At 39.8% G+C, this 5,029-nt stretch overlaps 1 long non-coding RNA gene across 1 annotated transcript; it reads right to left on the bottom strand.

Annotated features, from left to right (window-relative positions):
* Nucleotides 1-1,260: 1,260 nt before the first annotated feature.
* Nucleotides 1,261-4,676, bottom strand: LOC123102965 (uncharacterized). Its single transcript, XR_006449541.1, has 2 exons — nucleotides 2,753-4,676; nucleotides 1,261-1,560 (listed from the first exon to the last, which is right to left on the bottom strand). It is a non-coding gene; the product is annotated as an uncharacterized lncRNA (long non-coding RNA).
* Between the last annotated feature and the right edge of the window lie 353 nt (nucleotides 4,677-5,029).

Genomic DNA, 5,029 nt, shown 5'->3' with positions numbered 1-5,029 from the left:
AAACACACGACTGTAATCGATTGTTGTCCGAAACCTAATAAAGAAATCAACCGGTGGCGAACAGACTTCAATGAGAAAGTCACTTATTTGGATGCCATGCGCAATGCCAAGAGCTTTGACCAGGTCATCTGGTGAGACGGGAGGCCGGTCGCCATTGATGGTTACCATCAACACTTTGCCGGCATATTGGTTGTCAAGCACGGACACACCATTGTTGAGTGACAGCACACAACGCCTCAAGGCAGGACGGACCTCAGGATCTCCGGCTCGTAGATCCACGTTGACCAGCGAGCTTGAGTATAGGGAGTAGAGGAGGAGGATTTGGGGGAACTGGAGTAGGAATCGAGATTCCAAAGGTGGGGAAGGGGCGGGGGATTGGGGATGAAAAGGTAGCATGAATTTGGAATGTGTGCCAATACGCTCTTGCCGCGCAAGTGCACAACAACACCGGTGGCACTGGCATGTCGGCCTAAGAGTTCTTTTTCTTTTTCTTGAGCGCCCGGCCTCAAAGTTCATAGTTGCCCTGTTTGGCACTATGCTACTACTTGGCCCATATTCAACGACACCTCACATCAGCCCAAACACTACAAAAAAAGACACATCCATGACATTATGGCCTGAACGGAAAAAATATGTCATGGTTATGACACTTCTATGACGATAATCTATTATATATAAAAAGTGCTTTACGAATTTACGGACTAGACAGATAAAAGATAAATAGGCTGGAAATTACCACAAAAAATAGAAACATCCGACCATTCAATCAAATAGACAATTTTTTTAATAACCATTAGATTAGATTTAACTTTAAAATTTTACCCACCATTGTTATTACAATGGAATAACACGTCGTTCCCATGCCTCTTACCTTTTTTCCTTTAAAAAAGGTAAAATATCCTACCGTCAAATCGGATAGACCATCCATTAGTTCCCACAAACTCTCCTACCCCGTACTCACAACCACACCATCAACAAAACAACATATCTAAACCCTAGATTGGCCGCACCATCATCTTCCGTGTTGCCTCAATATTCCAGCCCTACGTCCTTACTCCTCTCTGGTATGCAAAGAAAAGGAGGACAGACTGGCAGATATGGATGGAAGGCATAGGCCGACCCCTCCGACTCCGAGGTGGCTCAGCATCAGCGGAATGGCCAAAGCCAAGGTAGGTACTTGATCGATTCTACCAGACCATCCAAGCCTATCCCTGGTCATTGCATGCACATCCTTTTGTTTTTGCTATTCAACTCTTTTTCTGTTACCATAATTGTTCTATTCATCAATTAACAACACACATAGAATTTGATATTTGATGCCAAAATATACATAAGCATCATCAAGTTGATTCTTTTGTCACATGCAACGTACATGAAAGGAGAATAACCATCAGACAATAAAATATTGGTTCCTGGCCATTACTGTCCATGGACATCTCAGCCAATAGAATTTTCCACCTAAGATTTTGATTACTGTGACTTTCTTAATCAAACTTTGAAATAGCTATTTCCCGTCAACATTCACAGTTGTCCCATAAGCATCTTCTAATCCCTTTGCACCTGCACAAACAAATCTTAGTGCTCAGATCAGGTAATTTTTATTATCTACATAGGAATAGTTATTTCGAGGTACCTAACAAATATCAAAATTATAATTGACCTCTTTGGCTCAAGGTCTGCATGACAGACATGGAGAAAATAAGAAATGTTCGCTTGTGACACAATAAGCACTGTTTTCTTGATCTTAAACATTGGTGGTTGTCACCTCCTTTTTATTATCTATGGCCTAATCCTTACCTTTGATTTCTTCCCAACTCTATTCATTTAGTAAACGGCTAATGCATTTCAAGTATCTTGATTGTCTGCTTATGAACTACATAATATAAGCAGATAATTTTTTATATAAAAACTACATAATTAAAATGCATCTCACTTCGTGGTTACACCAGAACTGCTAGGAACTAACAACATTAAACCTTTTGGACTGCGGCTAAAGCATTCTGCATGCGATTCTGCCGGTCTCACTGTCAAAGTTCACACCATGCACATATACAATTGAAGGGAAGAATAAATTAGGTCCTGCAACTGATAAACCATAGTCCATAGAACACTGTCAAGCAACCTTGGCTAAACTATGAAACTCCTCTCCTACTAACGCACCTCCCTGAAAGACTTGACACAAGTCCTTTAGAGAATTTCACTATAACTGAAGGTTTGGACTAGACCAGTTCTGGAAGTTTGAAGGATCGAACCATTACCCTCTGTTATTCCAAGACCTGTGTCCACTCAGCCGACCACCAACCGGGCTTAATTGTCTTCACAATCGCAGCAAACTTCAAACATAAGCGAGATTTATGTTCTTTTGCTAGAGTAAGTTATTTATATTATGTAAGCAATTTTAAAGTTATGTATATAACTTTTTACATTACCTTTACATGGTGAAATTCTTTCAGTGGTGAGAAGATAGGGACCACTCTATGGGAAAAACTTTTTGCAAGTATGGTTACTGGAGGTTTTGCACAAACAAACGATCATCACTGTCACTACAAAATTTATCAGATAAAAAAATTGAAGTTCAGAGTTCTCATCTTTGATTTTTTTGCATATGCTGCTCATCCTAATATTTAATTATGCAAATTTTATTGATATTACTTCTTCATTTCTCATATATACTTAAATTTATTTTAGTCTCAAAGAATTAAAGAAAGAGGCTTTTGTTTATAACAACAATAGATGTGAAAAGGAGGCGTACTCAATTGAAGATGTAGATCCGTAACATGTATGATCCGCATAATCATTCCTGAAAATGAACACATCCTTATGATAGACCTGCACCTCTACTACTCGGATTTTTCACTTTTTTGCTCCTAATATTCAATGAATGATTACAAACATGAGGACAAACACTTGGTAGAAACAACAAATAAATGAGATCAAAGAATTTGCTATCTAAAGAAGTGCTCAAACTATAATAAAGAAAGGAAAGAAGTTGCTAATAAACAAATAAAACTATATTTAAAGGGGGTCATGCTATTAACCTACTGACTAGCAGCATCCATGGACTATGACCGTTGGAATCTCCATTGTACAGCAGGACTAAATTGCCAGGCCAGGATAGCAAAACTCGGTAGTGCTTTACACATATTCTGCTTCACCGCATCAAACATGGAGAGCCAGAACCGATTTCACTCAACTAAGTATACATTATCGATTCTTTACTTTAATGTACCATTATCCATTGTCTATTTGGGAATTTCTTACATAAGAGTGGTCCATGTAGTACAAACCAAAGGAATTGGTCAGACAGAAACAAAGATTTATTAAAAAGAGCATGCGCCGCTACTTACATACATATGAAGTAGATGGGTGTTGGCTTGAACATTAGCTAGGGTAGAGGACATCTCAATCCCAGTGAACTAGATGGATGATACTGCCTTTTATGCATTACATATAATCATAAGTACATGAAAAAATAGTATACTATAGACTACCTTCAAAATAATAACTGACTTACCTAGGCTAACAAGATATGACAGGACGGAGATGGTCAACTACTCCGCATAAGTATCGAAAAAATGCATCAACATTTGATGGAAATAGTTCAGTAATACCGAACATCGGAGATGGTCAACTACTCCGCATAAGTACCGGAAAAATGCATCAAAATTTGATGGAAATAGTTCAGAAATACCAAACATCGACACTCTAACATCTGATATTTGAAGCTTATTATATAGTACAACAATGTTGTGAGCGTCAAATCATCGTTATATGTCACGTGTAGAATGCAATCAGACCTAATTTTACTACCCAGTTATTAAAATTAATTTATCTTTGGAAATACTATTAAAACTATAGATAATCACAAATACACTAATTACTTCTTTAATTTGTTGAGGGGTCAAAAACTAATTAACAATTTGGCTTAAGCTGCGTTGGCGTCCAGACTTACTACTATCTCATTTCAATAGCAGCCAGTATACCATTTGTCACTATTAAGAAGTATCCCAAAGTATGGTTCAGTCGTACAAAGACAGAAAAAAGAAAAAGGAAGAGGGGGAACCTATAGGTGAAAGAATGTGACACTGAAGTCGGGTTGCGACTGTCAAAAATTAAGACGGTGCGTCGGCGTGCCCGCTTGGGGACAGCTACGATGCCTCCGGCCCGGCGCTCGGGGACGGATAACAACCCCAGAATCCCGACAACCACAATCTGCAGGAGCTAAGGGGAACGAGATCCACTCCTTCAACGCCTCAATTGTAGCCGGCGGCAACTGCGCTGTTGAGTACGACGAGCTCGCATCCTCCCTCACGCAGTTGATATCAGGCCCCGATACTCGTTGACGGCCCGGGAGATCGACGCGGCACGCGCGCAGGCAAACTATGCGTAGTCCCAGCCACGAGGTGTGTGAGTGAGGACCACGAAGTAGGAGAGGAGACCGAGGAGAGCTTCGAGGTGATCCTCGCATATGTGGTAGATCCAGGCTGGCTCATCCTTTTCCATGGCTGGGAGTGGGAGCTCCGGAGAATACAAGACTTTCTTTTTTGGGACAGGGAGAAGACAAGAAGACTCGAGAAAGGAGAAAACGAAGGCTCATGTTGGTGGTACCTGTAGCCACACTACGTTTTTTGGACGGGTACACATTGTACGCGTTGATAGTGTGGATAGTTACATGGAACTTTGCTTAGGTGAAAAGATGAGCCAACGCTGGTACTACTTCCGGTGTAGTACATGTTTAAGTTAACTCAGTCAAATGTCTATCAAATAAAGAGCCACCATGAACGGAAATCCCTTTTGGAGCTCGGCCTCCAGTGAAGCCTCCAAATTCAAATTTGAAATTTCATTCATATTTTTACATTTCAAAAAATTCTGAAAAAATATAGATATACAAGGAGGCATAACACACATGTGTGTAAATTTTCAGTTCAAAATACATTGAAATGAGGGTTGTGCAAAAAAGACAAATCTGGGCTATTTAACACATGATACTATTCATTCTCCCAAGCCATGAATTTGTGTTTTTGGTATA

This window comes from Triticum aestivum, chromosome 5A (genome assembly GCF_018294505.1).
Source record: "Triticum aestivum cultivar Chinese Spring chromosome 5A, IWGSC CS RefSeq v2.1, whole genome shotgun sequence".
Classification (NCBI taxonomy): Eukaryota; Viridiplantae; Streptophyta; class Magnoliopsida; order Poales; family Poaceae; genus Triticum; species Triticum aestivum.
This window is presented reverse-complemented; position numbering and strand designations above follow the sequence as displayed.